Source organism: Pinus tabuliformis, chromosome 1_1 (genome assembly GCF_031772625.1).
Source record: "Pinus tabuliformis cultivar Carrire ecotype Pingquan chromosome 1_1, CPIR1, whole genome shotgun sequence".
NCBI lineage: Eukaryota > Viridiplantae > Streptophyta > Pinopsida > Pinales > Pinaceae > Pinus > Pinus tabuliformis.
In genome coordinates, this window is record NC_142297.1 from 722933078 (window position 1) to 722958002 (window position 24925).

At 38.7% G+C, this 24925-nt stretch overlaps 1 pseudogene; it reads left to right on the forward strand.

The window, feature by feature from the left end:
* The window catches only part of LOC149215930 (heterogeneous nuclear ribonucleoprotein 1-like), a 307019-nt pseudogene extending 284339 nt beyond the window's left edge, over positions 1-22680 (forward strand).
* The last annotated feature ends 2245 nt before the right edge of the window (positions 22681-24925 follow it).

Below are 24925 nucleotides of genomic sequence, written 5' to 3' on the forward strand. Positions count from 1 at the left end.
TGAAAATGCATCTTTCTTCAATAATGTTGTTAGAGGTGCTGCTATTCTCCCATAATTCTTAACAAACTTGCGATAATACCCTGTCAACCCAAGAAATCCTCGCAGATGCTTTATGGATGTGGGGATTTTCCATTCCTTAATGGCTTTAATTTTGCTAGGGTCTACCTTAACTCCTTCATGAGATACAATATGACCCAAATATTCCACCTCCTGGACTCCAAAGAAACATTTGGATCTTTTTGCATATAATTGTTTCTCCTCCAATAGTTGTAGCACCCTGTCAACATGTTCAACATGATCCTTCCAAGACTTGCTGTAGATTAGTATATCATCAAAAAATACTAACACAAATTTTCTAAGGAATGGTTTGAAAATTGAATTCATCAAACCTTGAAATGTTGAAGGTGCATTGGTAAGGCCAAAAGGCATGACCAAAAATTCATAATGACCCTCATGAGTTCTAAATGTCGTTTTCGGAATGTCTTCAATCTTCATTCTGATTTGATGATATCCCGAACGAAGATCCAACTTGGTGAAGTAAATTGATCCATGCAATTCATCCAGTAATTCATCAATGACAGGAATGGGGAACTTATCTTTAATAGTGAGCTTGTTGAGCTCCCTATAATCCGGACACATGCGCCATGATCCATCCTTCTTGTGCACCAATACTACTGGAGCAGAGAAAGAACTTTGACTCGGTTGAATTATACCAGCCTCTAGCATTTCTGCAACCATACGTTCAATTTCACTTTTTTGGACATAGGGATATCTGTACGGCCTGATGTTTGGAGGAACACTTCCTGGAATCAGATGAATAGCATGATCATGATCACGCATAGGTGGGAGACCTTTGGGAGTCTCAAATACCTTGGAATGATTGTCCAGGACTTTTTGGAGATCTGGAGAAATAGATGATTTCGATGTGGAAACATCTAGCGAACATAATTGTGCAATTACACCTCTTTGCTCCTTTTTTAGAAGCTTTGTCATACCATTAGAGCTGATTATCTTTCCTGGTTTCCCTGCAATACCCCTTAATTCAACTTCCTTTCCTTTCGTAGAAAATTTGATGAAAAGTTCTTGAAAATTAAAAGCTATTGTACCCAAGGATTGTAGCCATTGGACTCCTAGTACAACATCAGCACCTCCCATTGGAATGGAAAGCATTGGGCTAGTCAATACATATTCTCCCATGGATAGCTTGATATTATGGCACTTTCCAGAGCAATTTATTGTTCCTCCATTTGCAATCATCACTTGACACTCTGGTGCTGGATATAGGAAGCAATTCAATTCTTTTGCTACCCTACAATGAATAAAATTGTGGGTGCTTCCTGAATCAATCAACACTATTACCTTTTTCTTCTTGATTTGTCCTTCTATCTTGATGGTTTGAGGAGTGGTAATTCCCGCCAATGCATTACAAGATATGGTCGGATTTATTTGTTCTTCATCTAGACTTTGTTCCTGGAGTATATAGTTGTGAATGGTATGCTTCCTAGTTGCCATAATTTTGCTTTCCATTTTTCTTGCTAACCTGAATGCCTTCTCTAATGAATCAGGTTCCCAAAGGCGAACATCATGTTGGATATTATCCTTTAAAGACCCTATGAACACATCAATCCTATGCTCCTCTGGAATATCTTTTACCCTTATGTTCAATTTTTGGAACTCCTCAATGTGCTCCATTACTGAACCCTTTTGTTTGAGACTTATCAATTGGCTAAAAAAAGTGTTGCTTTTTGTATCTTCATAATGTGCTATCAATTCTTCCGTAAAAATTGCCCAAGTGATAAATTTTTTATGAGAGAAAAGCCATTGATACCATACAAACTGATTTGGTTCCAAATATACAGTTGCCATACGTACCTTTTGTGTGTTTTGCACATTATTGAGATCGAAGAACTGCTCCATCTGTAATATCCATGTGGCGGGATCCTTGCCATCAAACTTCCTCATATCGATTTTTGGAATATGGTGGTTCTTCGATCCAACATTAGCGTCTATGGAATCATGATTAACATTTCTTTTGTTCACATCATGAGTTTCCTTTACAACCTTTTCACCATTAGTAAGTATTTCTTGTAAAAAATTTGTCAAATCTGTCTTCAAATCTGCCATGTCTGTCTTCAAATCTGTCCTCAAATCTGTCTTCAAATCATCCATCTTAGCTTCCATGCCCTTTATCTTAGATTCCACGCCCTTTATCTTAGATTCCACGCCATTTATCTTAGATTCCACGCCACTTATCTTAGCTTCTGTTAGCTTTTGTGAGCGTGACATTTGTTGCACTTGTTCTTGTAATTTTGATATATCATGTAGCATTTCTTCCTCTTCTTCATGAGTCATGCTAGAGCTTTCAGGTTCCTTACTAGGTGTTTGCATTTTCTTTCCTCGGGGCATCAGTTACCGATAATAATGCTTTACTATGCCCTTTGAATTCCGTTAAACCAAGCTTACACAAAAATTTAAAAAAAACTACACACCTTTTTTCACTTTATAGAAGCCTTATATTGAATCTGATGTATCTCTGTAATTTCGGATCATCCAGTTCTAAAATTGTGACCTGTAGTAGCCTTCTGTGTCCTCTTTCCAATGCCACAAGTCTGACCCAAATTGGATTCTCCAAGGAAGAGTTATGTGAAATCTCCCACAGTGACTTGCTTTTAGACTAGTTCAGTAGAGCGAACTTGTACGATGTGCCACGAGTCCTGTTTCAACCTTTGAATCTGAAACACACATACAAGAAACTACAGTCTGTCCTCTTTCTGTACCTTCTTACGAAATTTCAATCCGATCCCCAGAGAGAAAGTTATGACGATTTTCCCTAGGTCACCTGTTCTGAATGTAATTCAGGAGTCTGCAAAAAGACCAACTTCCTCAAATCATATCTCCGCAAATATCACGCGAAACACTCTGAAATTCGGACCCAAGGTTCAACGCGATTTCTTCTCAAATGGGTTTTTTTTGCGACTTCTGAAACATCACAGAAAAAACGTTATAGCGAAAATTCCACGATGACCTGTTTGGAGTAGCGAAACCCTAGAATCCAAAGCTCTGATACCAAATGTTATGAAACCAGCTCAAGAAAAGATAGAAAAGATAGATCAAGGCCTTAGATTTCAGCCTCTTCGAGGGGGAAACCTCCTTTACATTACATAAATGAACAATTCTTTGATGATACAAATGACAAAACCTCCTTTCTATATATAGGAGTCTAAGGAGTCACAATATAATCCAGCCGACCTAACAATAATAATATAAAGCCACAAAAATAACAATAGAGGGATTCTATGGGGCACAGAAATAAAAACATGGGGGTAATAGGGGCACAACAATATAAATAAGGGGTATAACTATAATAGTAATGGGGTAATCACTAGTATTATAGGGACCCAACACTGTTTTCCTTTTAACTGATTGATGTTGTATGAGTGCCTCACCGGTGATTAGGATTTACAGAGTGTGTTGGTGAACTGGATAACAGAGGCAGGTACTAAAAGTCCTTACTCTAAGGATAGGGTTCTGATCCTTTGTTACAGGACAGCCATCACTCCCTTTTGCAGACTTGTTTTCTTTAATTAATTATCTGTTCTTATTCTATTCCCGCAACAGGCTGTAACTGCTGTAACACAGAGTAGGGGTTTAATAGAGAGTGAATTGTTTATACTACAGCTTTTTAATACTATTAAGATTGAGTACATACAGTACGTAGTCACCTTTTGAATAATCAGACTTTCCCGGGTTGATAATTTATGTGGCACTTGACTGTTTTATTAATAAACAATTAAAGTGACCAACATTTTGGCGCCGTTGCCGGGGAAGGCGACTGAGGATTTTAAAAGTATTAACGATTTTCTTTTAGAGATGCAGGATGCATGAGAGGACACAGGAAGGTTAATCTTACAAGCGGCAAGGGCAAAGGAGGAGGAAGAAAAACTTTTATTGATGATATTATTTCAAAAGCTGAGACATCCCAGAGGTTGAGCTCTCGAAGGCCACAGACCCAACACTCCTCCCAGACAGACTATCAGACAGAGGAAGTAGTGGGACCAGAAAGGATTATAGAACCATCAGAATATACTGAGGAACCAGTGGAAGAAGACGAACGACCAGTAGAGGAACCAATAGAAGAGATTAAAGTGGAGGAACCAGTGCAGGACATTGAAATTCCAATAGAAAACTTCGAAGACCGGGCAAGCACATCAAGAAAACAACCAATGGAGGATAATAATGAAGGAATTTTCGGTGGATTTCGCAGAGTAGAAGGAAGGGGAGAGAATTCTCTCTCCACCCTGGAATTCCCTATTGGGGATCTCCCTAGAGGAGCAACTCCTATGAAGAATATCCCACTTTCAGCATTACCCAATTTCCATGGTTTATCCTCAGAAGATCCTGATGAATTTCTTTTTGAATTTGATATATTGTGTAGAAGCTATGACTATGTTAATGCTGCTCAAAAATTGAAGTTGTTTCCAGCTGCATTAAAGGGAAACGCATTAAGATGGTTCATGAGCTTGGGAGCTCATGTGATTACGACATGGGACCAGATGAAGGAGAAATTTCTGGCCAAATACCAAGATTATTGTCGAACAAGAGAAAGGAAGGAGGAATTATTCAAGATGACTCAGAAGGAGGACGAAAGTCTGGAGGACTTCGTGGAAAGGCTACAGTATAACTTGCAGCGATCTGATCATCCTGATATGAGTAAGGATATTCTCAAGTCAATATTGCTAAAAGGGGTACGAGATGATTGTTTAGATATGTTGAATATGCTTGGAAAAGGAGACATATCTAAGGAATCATATGATGAGATTGTCAATCTCTGTAAAAGATGTTCGAGAGGAGTAGCAAGTAGACTAAAAAGCAAAGATAGTACATACTCAAGAGTCCAGAAATCAGCAAGTGGAGGAGCAACACGGGCCGAAATAGGTAACTTACTTGAAGAATTTAAAACTGAAATGTTAAGCTCTTTTGCTTCACAAATTGATACCTTGCAGGTTAAAAAGAAGCAGGCAGAAGCAGAAGCTGCTCTGGCTATTTTCTGCTCTAAATGTAGAGAAAAACACCCACTAAGGGAATGTCCCCTGGACAAGGTACCAATTTGCACTATCTGTGAAAAGGACCATGAGACTCAACAATGCCCTTCTTTGCCAGGAATAAAAGCAGCACTGCAACCAACTGAAGAAGAAGTTGAAGCGGTGTACCTGCTCACACAAAGGAGGCAATAGCAACCACGAGGACAAGGTACGAATTCTAACATGTCATTTAATCGTTGGAATAATCGTCCTCCCTTTCAAGAAAATTACCCACCCTTCAATCAAATGCAATACCCACCCTTTAATCAAATGAATTTCCCACCCATGCAACAACCGAATCCTCCTTTTGTTGATCCTACAATATGGAATCCCTGGGCTCTACAGCAATCCTATTTTAATCAATGGAACCCAAATTGGACAGCTCCACAGATCCCATTTCCAAACCAATTACCTCAGTATCAGCAATCTCTCTCCTTACCATCAAATGCTCCACCAAATAATCAGACAATGAGACCCCAGCTGCTTGTACAGCCTAACCCCAACCCAAATAATAATAAAGCTTTGCAGGTAATTGATATTCAAAACCAACTTGTTTCCCCTATGCAATGTAATGATATTCATTTACGTTCTGGAAGAATAGTTGAACCCATTATTGATGACATTACTTCTTCCGATTCTGACAAAGAAGAAACCGGAAAAGAAAAGTCATCTAATAACAATGCTGAAACAGTTGGATCATCCTCTAATAACAATGCTGAAACAGTTGAAACATCTCTTAATAAAACTACTGAAGCAGCAGAGCCACCATTCCCTGAACGTTTAACTCTTACGAAAACACTTGAGCCACCTGTTTTTAATCTGTTAGGAGAACTGCATAATTTATATGTTAAAATTCCACTCTTACAAGCACTGAGATATGTACCAATTTATGCTAGAACTGTTAGAGATATTTGTATTAAGAAACCTGGAAGAAAAGCTAAGGATCCCCTCATAGTTCATGTGATGGGTGATCTAGCTGCTCTAATGTCAAAAAAACCCTCCTGTGAAATATGGTGACCCTGGTCATCCTACGGTCACAATACAAGTTGGAAAAACTTTTGTTTCTAGAGTTCTAGTAGATCTGGGTGCTGCAATAAACATCATGACACTTGAAACTGCACAGTTATTATAGTTAAAGAATGTAATTAGGGAAACCCCAACCATTCTAGAGCTAGCTGACCGCTCCACAATCAAACCTGAAGGAGTCATTGAAGACCTGATAATTTCAGTCGAATCTTGGAACTACCCAGCTGATTTTGTTGTATTACAGACCAAAACAAAGTTGGGGGGTCATCCATTGATTTTAGGGAGACCTTGGCTGGCTACAATAGATGCCTTCATCAGTTGTAGGTCAGGTTCAATGACAATCTCTAATGGATGTGAAACCAAACAGCTTACTCTTTACCCTCATGCTACACCTATAATTAATAATGATAACTCTGTATGGTTAGATTATGAGGACGATGAGACCCAACCCATCTTGACTATCGGACAAGCTCTATCTTTTAAAGATTCAACTGAAGATGAATTAATTAGCAACTTTATTTCTGAACCTTCTTTGGTTAACTCTGAAATACATGATCACTTGACTACAATCTTGGAATCTGAATCCCAGCAAAACCTTAGAACTGAAGATCTATCTCAGACATCAGCTGGTATCTCCTCCAAAAGTATAACAGTTGAAATCGAGCCTAGCAAAACATTAAATATAAACCCTAATCTAACAAATGCTGAAACACAACAGTTAATGAAGCTACTTCGTGAGAATAAAGAAGCATTCACATGGGATTACACAGATATGAAGGGAATCTCTTCTGAAATATGTACCCATCGTATTTATATTAAAGAAGGATCTCGCCCAGTCTGTCAACCCCAACGGCGAATGAATCCCAATTTAAGAGAAATTGTGAAGGAAGAACTTCAAAAATTGTTGAATGCAGGATTTATATATCCTATATTTGATAGTGAATTGGTTTCACCATTAGTAATTGTACCTAAGAAAAATGGGAAATGGAGAGTGTGTGTAGATTATAGAGCTCTAAATAAGGCCACTCAGAAAGATCATTTTCCCTTACCATTTATTGATCAGGTACTAGACAATTTGGCAGGTAAGAGATTCTTTTCCTTTTTGGATGGATTTAGTGGATATAACTAGATCAAGGTTGCACCCCAATATCAGGACAAGACCACTTTTACTAGTCCATGGGGGGCTTTTGCCTATAGAGTTCTTCCATTTGGACTATGTAATGCCCCAGAAACATTTCAAAGAGCAGTGATAGGAATTTTTTCTGATATGTTTAATGATTCCTTAGAAATATTTATGGATGACTTTACTCATGGTGTGACTTTTGAAGATGCATTACAAAACCTTGAAAAAGTACTTAAACGATGTATAGAAGCACATCTTGCCTTAAGTACCGAAAAATGCCATATGATGATGAATCAAGGTATTGTATTGGGACACTTCCTCTCATTCCTAGGAATTCAAGTTGATCCAGCTAAAGTACAAGTAATTCAGACTCTTCCTATCCCCAAAACACAAACTGATGTAAGAAGTTTTTTAGGACATGCTGGATATTATAGAAGATTTATCAAGGATTTTTCTAAAATAGCTTCTCCTTTGTTTGTGTTACTTATGAAAAATGCTGAATTTAAGTGGACTGATGGTTGTCAAAAAGCATTTAATGAACTTAAACATCAATTGTCTACAGCTCCCATTTTAAGAGGACCTAACTTGGCACTCCCCTTTCATATATCCTCTGATGCTTCAGACACTGCAATTGGAGCTGTCTTGGGTCAAGAAGAAAACAATCTTCCCTATGCTATCTATTTTATTAGTAAAAATATGACCCCTGCTGAACTCAATTATACAGTCACTGAGAAAGAATTTTTAGCAGTCATTTATGCTATTAATAAGTTTCAACATTATATTACCGGTTATACTACTTTTGTGCATACTGATCACTCGGCCATTAAATATTTAATGAAAAAATCAGTTACAAATGCTCGAGTTACCAGATGGTTATTATTATTACAAGAATTTGATATCACAATTGTAGATCGACCAGGTAAAGAAAATGTAGTTGCTGATTTCCTTTCTCGGTTAAAAACTGATGAAAATATTCCAATAGATGATTCTTTTCCTGACGAATATTTATTTGCAGTATCTTCTCACTCACCTTGGTATGCAGACATTGCCAATTACTTAGTTGCAGGGAAACTACCATCACACCTATCGCACAGAGAGAAAAGAAAGATTGTTCAGCAAAGTGGATAATTGGGTGTGTTTTTCACACAGGACTCGATCAGGAAATTTGGAGATGCATCAGAGAAGATGAAGTTTATGATATATTGAAGGCTTGTCACGATGGCCCTTGTGGAGAGCATTTTGCGGACAAAAGAACAACACACAAAGTTCTTAGAATGGGTTATTATTGGCCCCCACTTTTCAAGGACGCAACGAATATGTTAGGGCCTGCGATAGCTGTCAGAGAATGGGCTAACCTAATCATAGGGATGAAATACCACTCAACCCCCAGGTAATACTTGAACCTTTTGAAAGACGGGCACTAGATTTTATAGGTCCCATTAATCCTCCATCCAATCAAAGAATTTATATACTGGTTTGCACAAATTATATTACTAAGTGGATAGAAGCTAAGGCACTCATCAAAGCTAATGAAGAATCAATGTTAACTTTTCTATTTGAAGAAATCTTTGTTAGGTTTGGTTTGCCTAGAGAGCTAGTTACAGATGGAGGACCCCCTTTTAATTCTCATGGCTTCAATGATACACTCCAGAAATATCACATTAAGCATAAAATGACTACACCTTATCACCCCCAGGAAAATGGGCAAGTGGAAAGTACAAATAAAGTCATAGAAGCCATTTTAACAAAAACAATCAAGGAGAATAGAAGGGACTGGTTTCAAAGGTTGCCTGAAGCATTATGGGCTTACAGAACTACTTGGAGGAACACTACGGGTTTTTCACCTTATGAATTAGTTTATGGTAAAAGTGTTGTTTTTCCTGTGGAATTTGAAATCAAAACCTTGAGGACTGCTTTAGCTGCTAACCTTGACTTGACCGATGCACAGATAGCTAGGTTGCAGCAGCTTCAGGAATTGGATGAAAAGAGGTTGGATGCCATCCATCAAACAACCATGATACAACAACAAAGAACCAGGTGGCATGACAAAACTATTAAGCATAGGCAGTTCCAAAAAGGTAATTGGGCTCTACTGTATGACTCCCGTTTTGAAAATTTTCAAGGTAAATTAAGAACAAGGTGGCTAGGACCTTATGAAGTAGATATTGTTTTTCCAAACGGAACAGTCAGACTCCTAACGATTGACGATTCTAGAACACCATTATTAGTGAATGGGTATTGACTTCGTTTGTATCAACAGCCTATTTCTAAAGAGGATTTCAAAGCTACTTGCATGAAAGACATACACTATTCCTTTTTGGGGGAACCGGCTATCCCTCAATGCACTTAATTTTCTATTTATGTATTTATTTTTAGATTAGATTTCTTAACTAATAATCCCTGTCAAGGGTTGCCATGTTACAATTAATTATTTTGCAGATCTTAGCTTTGGAGGGTGGCTGAAAAGAAAAATTCTAATATAGGAAGAACTAATTTGTGGATTGGAAAGCATTGCCATGTCATTTCAGATCATAATTCATTCCCTCTTCCATTTCCCGTTGCTGAAACACCATTTCCCGTTGCTGAAACACCAATTCCCACTGCTTAAACACCAATCTTTTCCATTTTTCCTAAAAAGCACCAATGTCCCCATTTTTGCTCCCGAGAATGAACTATTACTTCGATGGAAACATATCATTCTTTATTCAAAGGAATCAGCCATTTATCCTGTTAATAATGTCCCTTCACTACTACCTCTTGTGAATAATAAAAACCTTGTGTATAAAAACCCTCATACCTTACAGACCCTTTCTATAATGATCATCGACCTATTAAGGATGAGATAACACTTTTTGGCGCAACAACCAAAGGTAAATGTAAAGGTATGCGTGTTTAAGTGTGAATATTAAATTGAAGTTAATGAGGAGATAATTGACACGACTTCCGAAAGCGTCGTACCACCAACCATATCATTCATCCGCAGTTGGGGGGGATTACCGAAATATCGTAATCATTATATGACACGCCAATCACCGCCATCTCTATTCCTCGCGGTAGTATCTAATCCACCTCATCTATACCTTATCACGTCATAATTTCATTTGTAACGTTCTGCTCTGTTTCGACCTCATCAACTCGGCTCTGCACTTTGTATTTTGTCTAAACCAGTAACTATGGGAAGAGATGCTGTTAGACATGAACTTGGCTAGACGGCATTACCGGAACTCTACCAGGAGGCATACCAAATCTTTCTACAAGCAGGATGGATGGATTACTTCAGAAGACTTCCGAATTTTGATTCACAGTAGGTTCTGGAATTTGCATGCAATTTGAGGGAAGGGTACTCCATTGTCCGAGGGGTGCAAATTCCAGCAACAGAAGAAGACATAGCACAAGTTTCGGGGCTTCCAACCAATGGTATTCGCTAGTTCAGTAGGAAACACCTCATTCTCAATGCACAACAAGATTTCATGTTACCAGGGGAGTAGGTGGAAACCAAAGGCAGGGGTGTTGCACTTCGATCACTACCACCTCCATAGCCAAAGGTTGCAAAATTTGTTAAGCATTATTTCACCTGCGAGGGCCGTTATCAGGTAGTCTACCAACACGACTTTGTTTTATTAAATCATTTGCGGCATGGTCGTCTAATAAATATGCCCTATTATCTGCTTGGCTGTCTAAAAAATATGGCACACTATACCGTGAACGCAAGGCACCAACTCCTCTGCCTCACGCACCATCGTTTGGTCCAACTCCTAATAAATAGAGGCTTCGCCCTGCACAATCCACCTCCCCTCAATAACCCTCCTCAGCAAGATGAGGAAAATCCTCAGCAAAATGAAGAAAATTCCCAGCAATCCGAGGAAAACTCCCAGCAAGCTGCTGAAACTCAGCAACCAGCAGCAGAAACACCCCAATTGAGCACTGAAAATCTGCAGCAGACCTCACCCCCTGATAAAGCCGAACCATCCACCCCCATAGTCCATATCCCTACCGATGATTCGGATGATGATACCCTCATCACTTTCCTTAAGAGGAAAAAGCAACAGAAAGTTGCAACCCCACTAAAAAGAAGAACCAGGGCCTCAGTTAAGGAAGCCACCATTTCTGATAATTCCCCTACCCTAAGGAAAAGTGCTCGCAAGAGAAAAACTACTGTCTCTCCTGATTCCCTACCACAGCAACGAACAAGGTCGTCTGCAGCAACTGAGGCCATTATCACAAACGTCCCTCCTATCATTCTAAATCCCCGTATCCCGCATAGCCCTGAACCTTCACCTTCTTCACCCTCAGGTGCCGAAATACAGAGCGTTCACGATTTTGTGACATCATTTTTCTCAACACAGGCAGCTGCTCCACAAGAACCAGCTGCCGATACATCTAAAGTAGACACCCAAGACGATATAGGGCATGTGGCTGATACACAAGAACCAGCCACTAACCCAGCAGGTGCCACACAAGAACCACCTGTTGGGGAACAAAAAGAAGATGCCCTAGACGTGGCTGATACACAAGAACTAGCCACTGACCCTACAGGTGATACACAAGAACCACCTATTGGAAATAAAAAAGAAGATGCCCTAGGTATGGCTGATACACAAGAACCAGCCACTGACCCAATAGGTGATACACAAGAACCACCTGTTGTGGACGCAAATGATGAAGTTAATGCTGAACAACAATTCTCTTCTCCATTGGAACCTGCAACTACAGAAGCCCCGGTTACTTTAGCCTCCCTGCAGGAAGAAAATGAGTTTTTAAAATCAGAAATTAAGGCTTATCAGCAAGAGTTAACAATGGCTAGGGAAACCTATAAAAAGGAACTCAATCTGTACATGTTAGCTCAGGTGGCATCTCAAGCTGAAAACAATGCAGAGAAGGATCAATACAGTGAATACATGTGCAGTGAATGTGGGGATATCTATACTCGAGCAGGATATAAGATAATTGTAGTTCCATTGACTGGAGCCAGTCCTGTTATAATAAAAAAGGAACACCCTGCTGTTACACAAGAACCAGCAGGGTCTTCAAGAATTTTAGAGGAAGAAACAAAACCACCCCAGCCTACCCAAGTTATTGATGAACAAAAACTAGAACCAAAGTCTTTTACAACTGTGCATACACGAACTGAACCTCCCTGTGTCAGCAATGCTCACGCACAGACTTCCAGTTTTCAAGAACTAAGTAACACATGGAAGACAGAATATGAGCTCTCCCAAGGAAAGGCATTTCAGCAACAGAAGTCATTATGGCTCAACTATGCATACAGAAATTGGGAAGTACTTGAACAGTCTCGTGCACAACACAAGGAGAATAAGCAATTAAAAGCCAGACTGTCCCTCATCTTTGATTTGGTCCAGTGGTTACTTGCTACAAGGAAGCCCTCTTTTAACTATTCTGTATTTTTGAGAGAACGCTTAGCGTTCCTCAAATTAAAAGCAATCAAGGATGGAAGATCCCACCAGGTCTCTACACCACAACAATTTATTGAGACTTTTGCAGAAGCACCAAACAGTGACTAGAACTTGCTGTGTGAACTCTATCTTGACAATGAGGCTATGCCTGAAGATAGAAAGATTAGTTTACTTCCTCTTTGTGGCGATATCCAAATAAGAGCCTTTATTTCCTTCTTGGCCAATCAGCTTACTTGGAAAAATGCTTTTATGTCTGCAGCACACAATGAGGAGAACTGTCTTCTTTGGATTCGTAATGAACCGCAGAATGCAGCCATATTCATTGCAAAACATCAATGAATTCTACGAGAACCAGGGATGACCGATCACATTAGGAAACTGTAAGCAACAGTCTTGGAAGACTGCCAAAATTATGTGAAAACTAAAGGAGCTCTGGCTATAAAAGCAAATAACCTATTCTGGGAACACTGTCCTAAAGAAAGACAGGAATATCATCCCTACAATCCCCTCAATCTTCAGGCAGCGATCTCATGCATACCTGATTATGTTAAATGCATTAGACAGTGTGCTAAACAATGGATTGGCTACCATTTTCATTTCCCTCTCTTATGGCTTCCTGGAGAACAATATAAGGCTCAATTTAAATTGACCAAACAGGAAGAGTTGGCAGCATGGAAGAAACTTCAGAATGTCCATGGGTTTAGAGACGTGGTTGACAACACCTTCTACAGTTACTGCATAAGCAATTAACACTGTTCATCCTAGTATTCCGACTCAGATTCAGAGTAGACGTTGCATGTGGACATGCAACATTTTCAGTTGGGGGGGATGTTAGGATCCCATATTGTCTATTTTTGACCTTATATTTTGTCATTATATTACCCTCTTCAACCCCTAGTTGAAAGCCTTCGCTAGTATTTTGAATTAATCATTCCAAAAGGTATATAGTAACTCTCCTCATTGCTATATGTTTAATTATTCAACACGTAATCATGCTATCTTTATAATTGATCCTTGAAGTTGACTAAGTTGCTGAACAGTTGTTGAAACTGCCTAACTGGCAGGACCACATTTTGCAGTTGCTGAAACAGCGGAAACAACGCAAACCGCGAAGCTGAAACAACAAGAACAACACGAACCTCAAAGCTGAAACAGCAAGAACAACATGCGAACTTCGAGGAGACAGTTGAGATTTGCGTAACAAATCTGCAACAGCAAAGGATTCCGACCAATTACTACATTGGTCATAATGATCATGATCCACATGACTGTAACAACATTCTGTTAACAAGAACTGATTTTCCTATTTTTGGTATAAAGGGTTGAACTAGAATGTATAATGAAAATCTTTTGTAATAGATGTCTCCTTTATAAAGAGGAGACATCTACATTAGAGGAGGGGAGAGACGTATAGAGAGAGGATGAACAAGCTGTAACACATAAATTGTAGTGAAGGGATGATACTGAATCTTTCTTGTAATATGGTATATTGACAGATGAATAAATTTATGTTCTGAGTATTTCATCTTAGTTTCTGTGTCCTGGGGAATCTTGTGAGAAGGACAGGGCCCACCTTCATTACAAGATTCACCCGTCTCCTTTCTGTTGTGTGTTGTGTGTGTGATTTCTGTTTACATCTTATTTATGAGTACTGCTTCTAATGATATTTCATTTTTGCCGAGACTCTGTTTTCCTTTTAACTGATTGATGTTGTATATGAGTGCCTCACCGGTGATTAGGATTTACAGAGTGTGTTGGTGAACTGGATAACAGAGGCAGGTGCTGAAAGTCCTTACTCTGAGGATAGGGTCCTGATCCTTTGTTACAGGACAACCATCACTCCCTTTTGCAGATTTGTTTTCTTTAATTAATTATCTGTTCTTATTGTATTCCTGCAACAGGCTGTAACTGTTGTAACACAGAGTAGGGGTTTAATAGAGAGTGAACTGTTTATACTACAACTTTTTAATACTATTAAGATTGAGTGCATACAGTACGTAGTCACCTTTGGAATAATCAGACTTTCCCGGGTTGATAATATATGTGGCACTCGACTGTTTTATTAATAAACAATTAAAGTGACCAACACCTAGATCCTCAATTAGGTGCTTAAATGATGAAGTGAAAATACAAGGGGAAAAGAGGACTTCATGATTTAACCATCACAAACATGTGATCAAGTGTGACTAGGAGTGTATATATTCATATATCTTCCAAAGAGGGAGTGAATACATGAGTTACCATTCATTGGGCCTTGTTTTTCTTTCTTTTTCTTTTTCTTATATATAGGACTTAAGGAATAAGGTTTTCATAAGTTTAGCACAACTCATAGATATAATATTTGCATGAATTTTCACTTCAACCTTAGAGTTTAGACTTAGATAAATCAGTATAGTGTATCTTTAATGATTTTGGCTTTCACTTTTTGATATTATTTCATCACAAATGACAAAAGGGGAAATATTTTTCCACAGATCTATGAATGCTTAATCATAAAGGCGTCACACAATGAAAACAAATTAATGATGTTATTCTCTATGAAAATGATGGGTATGCTTGAGAAAATCTTATGCTTGTGGATGTCTCCTCTTTGGTTGAGAGGGAGTGAGGGTAGACATCATATTATCCATGTGTCATGTACTATGGCCAGGACTAACAATCGTAAGCCTAGTAAGGGAACTAGTAGGGATAATGGTGGATTGGATAAACATCTGGGACCAATATTCTTTGAGAATTTGGACTTTGATTAGGACTAATCGTCATAAGTCAAGTACATTAATCCAAGATAAGAATAGTCATGAGGATTTACATTTCCCGGTGTCAAATATTATGATAGTGGATTAGGAAATGATCATGTGAGGACATACCTAGTGAACATCCTGGTGGGGTAAGTGCCTAGAGAGGCAGTGGTGTCCAAATTTATCCCTCTCTACATTGTGCTCTGATCTAATGGAGAGATAAACTTGTTAGTCAAGGCCTTACTATTTTGACAATGTTGGCTATGATGATGTACATCATCATTGATGCTTATCAATCCATATCCCTTCTTATATGAATATTTCAACTTGAGAGTACTTTTTTGTCTCATTATGAGTACCTCCCTAGTTTAGAGGGAGGTTCGTCATCTTCATTATCACCATCATCACCACCATCACCACCATCATTTCATTATCGTCATAATCACCATTCATGTCTTCATCATCATCATCATCATCATCATTATGGACATTGTCATCAATTGTTCATAATTATAGGTATCATAAAAAATATCATCAACCTAAAAAATGTTACGAGTGCTTGAAAAGGGTTGTTAGGACACATGATATATACACGAGAAATAACAACTTTATTTTTTAGAGATGATCGATGATCATCATCATCACTACCATTATCATCGTCATTATAATTGTCATCATCCCCATCATCATAACTAATATAATTTTTATCATAATTGTTTTCATCTTCATCATGAACATCATAATCATCATTCATGCCATTATTGTTGTTGATGATGACCAAGATGAAAATAATGATAATGATGATCAGATGATGATGACTTGGAAGATGACACCAAAGATAATTATTATGATTATGACCATGACAACATTTAAAAGTTGGGAAGAATGGCCAAGGTCATTAGCATCATCATCATCATTGTCATTGTAACCCCCATCGTCTTTATCATCATTGTCATTATCATATTAATTGCAGTTCATGTCATCGTCATCATCTTCATTATCATCATCATTATAATTATTGACATTGTCATCAATTGTTCATAATTTTCAATGTCATAAGAAATATCATCAATGCAAAAAATATGATGTGCGTTGGAAAATGGATGCAAAAGTGGACAAAAAAATGGGGGTAAAAATAGATGTATATTTGGATGAAGAGTGGACACAACATAAGTAGATGCAAAACAAGACAGAAAAATTGACAAAAAAGTGGATGAAAAAGTAGATGTAATAGTTGATGCAAACTTGAACACAAAATATAATTCAAACATGGATGAAAAAGTGGAATAAAACATGGGAACAATAGTAGGCATAAAACTTAGCATGAATTGTGGTGAAACAAATGTGGATACAACAATGAATGTAAAAAAAAAGACACAAACTTGAATGCAAAAAGGAGGAAAACTTGGAGGAAAAAAGGGATGTAAACATGGGCCAAACATCGGTGCAATAATGGACACAAAATTAGTTTCAAAATTGGACGAATCAAAAGTGGATGTAAAAGTAGATTTGAAATGGGATGCAAAAGACATAAACAATATTTGATGCAAACTTGGACAGAAAAGAGGATGAAAATGTGGATGCAATAGTGGAAGAAAATGTGGGTTGTAACGATAGGCATAAGATATGGTACAAATCATAGCACAAAAAAAGTGGATGAGAAAATGGATGTAATAATAGACACAAAAAAAGATGGAAACTTAGATGCAAAACAAGATGCTACAAGGGATGTAAAAGTGGATGCAAACGCGGGTGCAACATGAGAAACAAAATTGGATGCAAAATATGAATTCAATGGAAATACATGCAAAACAAGATACGAAATGAGACACAAAACCCAACACAAAAGTGGATGCAAAAATAGATGCAATATTTTATGCAAAAGAGGATGCGAAGATGGATGCAAAATTGGAAGAAAACGTGGGTACAACAATAAGTACAAAACATGGCACAAATTGTGTCACAACAAAAGTGGATGTAATGATAGATGCAAAAAAAGAAGCAAACGAAGATGAAAAATAAGATGCAAAAAGGGATGTAAAAGTGAGCGTAAACATGGGTGCAACAATGGATGTAAAATAGGATGCAAAAGTTGATGCAACAAAATTCTATGCAAAAGTAGATGCAATATGAGACACAAAACCTGATACAAATATTGATGCAAAAGTGGATATAAAAAGGGATTAAAAATACATGTAAAAGTTGATGAAAACCTAGATGTATACAAGGATGCAAATTTAGAAACCAAAAAGGGTGCAAAGGGAGGTGTCAAACTAGGTGAAAATTATGGCACAAGAAAAATAGATGTAATAGTGGACACAATAACAGATGAAAAAGAGGATGTAAATATGGATGCAAAACAATATGTAAAAGTCAATGCAACAAAAGTAGATGCAAAACTAGACACAAACCTCAATGAAAAACTTGGCACAAAGGGGATTTAAAAAAATATGCAAAAATGGATGCAAAAAATGATTTTAAAAATGATGCAAAAGAGGATGCAAGAGATGATGCAAACGTTGATGCAAGTGTAGGCGCAAAAAGTGGATGCAATAGAGGATGCAAAAGTTGGTGAAATAAAATTAGGTGCCAAAATTGATGCAAAGCATGGTGCAAAGGATGGCACAAAACTTGGCATAAAACCTGGCGTAAAACTTGGTGTAAAATCTGGTTCAAAACCTATTGCAATACCTGGTGCTAAACTTGATGTAAGACTTGGTGCAAAATGGACACAAATAGCACCAAAAATGGGCTCTAGACGCAAAAAAGGAAGCAAAAAGGGATGCTAATCATAGGGTTTTGTTATAGTGCTGCAATCTCTATAACCTATAGTACATTGTTTCACAAATTACATGCTTGAATTTCATGACCAACTAATGACCCAAGTGTCCCACACTTGCCATGAGTTTATAACACATACGCGGTGGTCAAGTTTACAACAAGATGAACGTAATACCCCAGCTACGAAAACAAGGCCAACATATCATTGTTGCTTCAACAAGTGATGGAAAAATCATCATCACTACAACACATGATTTATAAAAGTAAGGCCAAACATTATTGCTCCCTTGACAAGTGATGGAAACACAACATCACTTTCACAGTTTATCATGCCACTCAAAATAAGACCAGACATCATTGTTTCTTAACAAGTGATGGAAAACACATCATCACTTTTACATTTTAAAATGCAAAAAGTGATTTACAAAAGCACGACCATGAAATGCTAACATATCTAGAAACCATTTTTCACTTATCAAGGTGAATGTGTCGCCTACTTGTGGCGCATTCGATGGTTGAACAACTGCTTAACCTGGTTCATGCATCGACACTTTGTCTTTAAGGCGCTACTCTGGATGGAGCCTCCAACATGTGGCCCTTTGATGGCCATTTCTATCGCAATGACTGCAATAGGTCTTCTTCCTCCAGATTTTCTTAATTTGTTTGTTTACATGATGTTGAGAGGGTCTTTCACGCCTCATCCTTTTTTGTGCTACCATTCTTTTCCAACGCTTAGAAAATGTATAATTATGTAATCCACAAAAGGTACATGTTTTTCGATTCCGTGTTTTACATTCATCATTAAAAACATGATTATAACCGAAATGAACATTTGAATGTCGAGACTGATTATACCTTTCCTTGTTGTCTTTGGTGTAAGTATGGTAATGAGAGATTGCCTCAGCTCTTTCCCTACAATGGAAACTTTCATGGGATGATGGGGATGTTTTCCCATCATTCTCTTTCCTCGACGATTTCGACGATGTCTCGAACGAATCTGACACCTTCGAGCATTCTCCTTTGGTGTATCTCGAGCTTGCAAATTGAGGTCTTTGCATAACCTCTAATGGTTGAGTTATGCCTTGGTTATTAACACCAAGTTTTTATCCCTCCTCGTGCCTCGTCCTTGTAAGGTTCCTCATGTTTGTCCCAGTACTTGGGATCTCCAAATCTCCAACAGAAATCATACTATGTGACGATGAAACCGAAAGGAAATAAACATCTTTTACCTCCTTTGTTGATTTGGAAAGAATTGACGAGGGCTGCTCATCATCTATTGTTAGTGGTTTGCTAACTGTCATGGCACATTCCCCAACTTCTTTTCTGACATACAAAAGTCCTGCCTGACAGGGTAATTCTTCTACTTTGATGGGATTGACAATGCCTTGGCCATTAACGCCCAAGCCTTTCTCTTCATACCCCATTTTCTTCAACAGTTTGGAGCCAATTCTTGTGGTATGATTTTCAAAAATAGTGAAATCATCATCAGGACACATACATGAATTCAGAGAATTACATTTTACCTCATGGGGCATGCTGCAACTTTTCCAAGGCCTCGTCCTTAGCTTGCAACTGTTGTAGCAAACTTTGTTTTTCCTCTTTCTCTTCATGTAGACGCATCTTCAATTCACCGTTCTCCTTCGAAGATTCTTCTTGTTGTGCTTCAGTTCCTCCAGGGCCTCTTCTGTGGCTTGCAACTGAAGCTGCAATCGCTCCTTTTTGTCCATCTCTTTCTGTAGAGTTTCATACATGATTTCCACCCTTTTGGAAATTTTGAGCGTGGTCTCATACATCACTTTTTCATCCTCTATCGCTACACATTCCATTGTTCATGCTTGCAATTCACATCCACGCAAAGACCGCTCTGATACCACTTCAACCGGGTCCAGGTGTGATAAAGGACCCTTCCAAGACCTTTTAATTTCGTGATGTGTTAGATTGCATTTTTAAAATAACATAAATGAATACATGTGCATGTTGTAAAGAAGAGGAACATATCAATCATCATCAACATAAAAACATAAGTCATTGATAACAGAGTTTTTCTAGGATGGACTACGTCTCCGGGCCCCGATGTCAAGATGGTGTAGGCCGCTACATTAAGTGTTGTCAATAGTGATGATGTACATAAGAGATGATGTCGCTATCATACAAGGAAAATTCCCTCATGCAGGAGTGGCTCCAGAAATGTTCCGCTGCAAGAACTCTCATTTAAAAAGGACTCCTATCAGTATGACCTAAACTCATGCATGATGATCATGAGCATCCCGCCAATATAGCATGAAAGGGATCTCAATGAAAAAATACATGGTGACACATGAGTATCCCATCAACATACAACAAAGGGATCTCAAAACACAACATGATGAATCACGACAACAAGTACATCTCACAAATGATTCCGCGTTACATGAAGTAGGAATCATGAAAACAAGTAAGGAACAAGATGCCACATCAAACATCAAACAAGGATCTGTGCAGCACAATGCATAGCAAAAGAAGTACATGAATACACTGCATACACCTCACATCCTGGGGCCATCTGAAGAAACGGATGTCAAACTGCTGAAGTTGGCCGTACCATCAACCTCACTGCGTCGAATCTCATGGAAATGGTTGCTTGCACATGAATGCTAACACTTGCACTCCACTTAAAAAAGTGGCCGAAAAATGAAATGAGAAAATGGAAAATCTAAACATGCCAACCAATTTGTGGTGTCGAATAGTGCAAAATTGACTATCAAATTTCTGAATTCTGAGACAATGAAAATCCAGGGCTTAAGGAATCTTTTAGATTCCCCTAGATTCCTCAAAGATTCCCTCCTCTGTGTCCTCTGCAAGTCGGCTGCTCATATTAGGAAACTGATTGTGCCATTGGGTTCGTGTCATTGAGAGGTGTAAGATCGACATAAAATTTGTCCAATTTGGAAACTACGGAAATTTCACCCTCTAGGAAATTTTGCTGTCATGGTTCCACCTGCATAAAAATTAATTAAAAATTAAATATGTCTCGTTTTTCATGCCCTCTACTGGTTCCTCCATCTCCTCCCACTCACTGTGAAAATGAAGGCTTTTATATATTCAGTGGGTAGATTACTCAATGAGTTCGTTAGCACGTTGGAAAGTAAGGGAAATCATTGAGGAGGGGTCAGGGTATCAAGTCCCGCCCCTCCCTACTTTTATTACATTATGGTTTTTTTTTAACCCAAAATAGGGGTGGGTCCACCGGTCCAGTGGCCCGCTCCCCATAACCCCCCTCCTTATTACCTTGAGTTTCGGCGTTGCATTGTATTAATGGTTGGTTGTACACGATTTTGGCATTACATGGGGTCATCACATGGTGGCAGGCCAGCCCACATGGTTGGCATGAGCTCGATACCCGTCAACCCCGCATTACATGGCATACGGTACAAGGTTGGGGGTTGTGGGCCAAGTCCACTGGAGGTGGTCTGCGCCCACCCCAATTAATTTTAATATGGTTAATATATAGGAGAAGGGTGTGGCGGGGTCATGGCCGCCCACCCAACCTTTGATAATTTGAACGGTGTTGCAGTTAGGCCAACGGGGGTCATGGCCCATCGGCCTTTAAATAATTTATTTTCTGTTATAGAGTTTTGGGGGTGGCGGGGGTGGTGGCCCACCACCATACTATATTTTTATTTTATTTTATTAGCAATAGGGTGGTTTTCCAATTTTTTTAGAAAATAAGAGATATTGGGCAAATTAACGAGGTCATAATTTCGACCATTTTTAGGAGCTAGGTTTCATGCCCTAGGGCCAGTCAAATTGTAGGACACTTAAACCTTGCCCACAGCCCAACTTTGACCAGAACTTTTACTAACTCATTCTCCCTCATATGAGCTCAGATTGACGAACAATTCACACTGTCGCGATTAGGACAACGAGATCTACACTCTGTTCCTGGGTCAAAATCATTCTGATCACTTTGATTTTCGAGTGTTCATAAGCCCTCTTTGTCCTATGTGTGTCTCTGGAGGCACCTGGATCAGACTAAGAAGTTTTTTTTTGGTGGTTTAGCACCCTCTGTTACTAAGGATGACCTCAAAAAGTATTTTGAGTAGTTTGGTAATAAAATAGATATAGTTGTAAGGCATGATCACACTACACAAACACATCGTAGTTTTGGGTTTATTAATTACGACTCAGAGGATACAGTGCAAAGTTTTCTTCAACAAATATTTCACTAGTTCGAGGAAAAGATTATGGAGGTGAAGTTGGTCATTCCCAAGGACATGTCTCCTGAAAATACCAAAGGTTATGCATGGCGTGGAACTAGTTTTGGTGCACAATACATGCAAAGCTATGAACCAACTCCTATTGGGGTTTATGAAGCATGCCTGCCTATTGCAGGTACTGGATATCCTCTATATGTTGCAACCCCTAGCTATAGACCTACTAGGTATGGAAGTACACCAGGGTATGGGACAAGTATGAATGGTGGATATGGTGCAACACCTAAAAAAATTGCTTCAGCAAGGTTTAGTCTAAACCATTAAAATCCCATCAAAGTTGGAATTAGTTAATTGGTATTGATTATTCTGATCCAACTCACTAAGATTTGGATAGACCCTTCTAACAAAGGATTAAACAATCCTCACATAGGTAAGTCTATAATAATATTTCTCATTTGTTTGTGATTAATTTTAGGGTAAACCAAGATATTTTCATTTTTGGAGACTTTGTTTTGGACAAGTTAGGATCACAGGGGCTTAAAAAATACAGGGCATAGAGAATAGAGGAAGATGGAGAACCACAGTCAAAGCAGGCAATAGCAGGGTATATTGGGAAAATTCTGGAGGTAAAATACCTTAGTGTGACATGTGGAGCAAAAATAAAAGGAATGATGGTGCTTGGCCTGCTGAATTCTTACTATGTGTTGAGCTCTCTCTATCAGGTAATCTCAGGTTCCTTGTGTGGGGTTGTGTTATATTCTTTCCACGACTATCCCATGTGCAGGGGCATTATAGGGCTATGTATGTTGCGTCGGGCGCTACTAGGGGGTCATAAGGGGGGTGGCTACTCCCCCTTGTCGGGGGGTATGTAGGGGGTGGAAGCCCCCCTACACAGGGTTCGGAGCAGCACCCCAGGAAAAAAAATTTGGATCCTATATTAGGTGGGCGGACCTAATATGGTTTTGCGCATGGAATTCACACATGGTTTTTGGTCCATGGTATTTCGTAGATCCGGTCAAGGGAACTACAATTATGTTCTAATCCAGGGTTAGTGGATTGGTGTTTATGGATGCTTTGGCATGCATGTATATGTATTGTAACATTGAAAGGAACATAATGAACAATCAATCTGGTAGTCCCGATTTTGGGATCTAGGGGAAAATCTGTATATATATGTTTTATGTTTTATGTTCTCGCCATTGTTTATTTTCTATTTTTAGAATTTGTATGCAGGTAATTTTTGTACGAGGTTACAACCTATATTTAGTATCAGAGTTGTCTTGGCTTCAAGGGGTCGCCTTTTTTGCTGAGGGGTTTTTTCTCAGGCCTATGGTAGACCATATTTGGTGGGAGATCTGTGGGATCAATTATTGTGGTGAAAGAAGATGGCGAGTAGTGGAAAGATAGAGATAGAGAAATTTAATGGTCAGAGTTTTTAGTTGTGTAAACTCAATATGGAGTCTCAGTTGGTGGATAAAGATCAGTGGATCATGGTAGATCAAGGTACTAAACCAACAGCAATGTCAGCTGAAGATTGGAAAAGTTGGATCGGAAGGCAAAGAGCACAATACGATTGTGTATCAGATTTAGTATTGTTGAATGTATCAAGAGAAGATTCGACAAGGCTTTGTGGGACAAGTTAGGGACTTTGTACCAATCTAAGTCTCTGGTGAATAAATTGTTCCTATGGAAAAAGTTGTATAACCTAAGGATGAAAGATGGAGACATAGTATTTGAACACATTTAATACTGTGGTGAGTCAGTTATTATCTGTTAATATTAAAATTTCAAATGAAGATAAGTTCATTAGTTTATTGTGTTCTCTACTAGATTCGTGGGATATTCTTGTTGTTGCAATAGGTAGCAATGCAACTCCCTTGCAGTTTGATGAAATAGTCTCATCCTTGCTGTCGTAAGAGATGATACGGAAAAATATGGAGGGCCAGAATGGTGATGCCTTGTCAGTACGAGGAAGATACCAGATCATAAACATAAATATGTTCTTGAGTGGGAGATCTAAATCTAGAGGGAAATCTAAATCTCCAGGAAAACATGTAAAGGTGTGTTGGAAATGCGAAAAGGAAGGCCACTACAAAAGGGAATGTAAATCTAAAGCTCATGAGAAAGGAAAGGGATCTAATGATGCTCCTTCTCCAGAGGTGAAAACCACCTCAAATGAAGGTGGGGATGTGTACTTGGCTTCTTAATCAAGTACACATGTAGATCATGAGGCATGGTTGAGTGACTCAGGTGCATCCTTTCACTTCACTCCCCATAGAGAGTGGTTTTGCGAGTATGAGAAATATGATGGTGGTGATGTCTTCGTAGGGGATGACATGAAGGCTAGAATCATTGGTCATGGAAAAGTCAATTTGAAGTTGCAAGGTGGAAGGATTAGAACACTTTCAAGTGTTCTGCACATTCCTGCATTGGCCAGAAATCTGATTTCTGTAAGCAAGTTGGATGATGCAGGTGTAAAAATAGTGTTCAAGAAAGATAATTTCAATATGGTTCGGGGAGGTCTAGTATTGATGCAAGGAGTTCAGATTTGAACTCTACATAGGCTTCA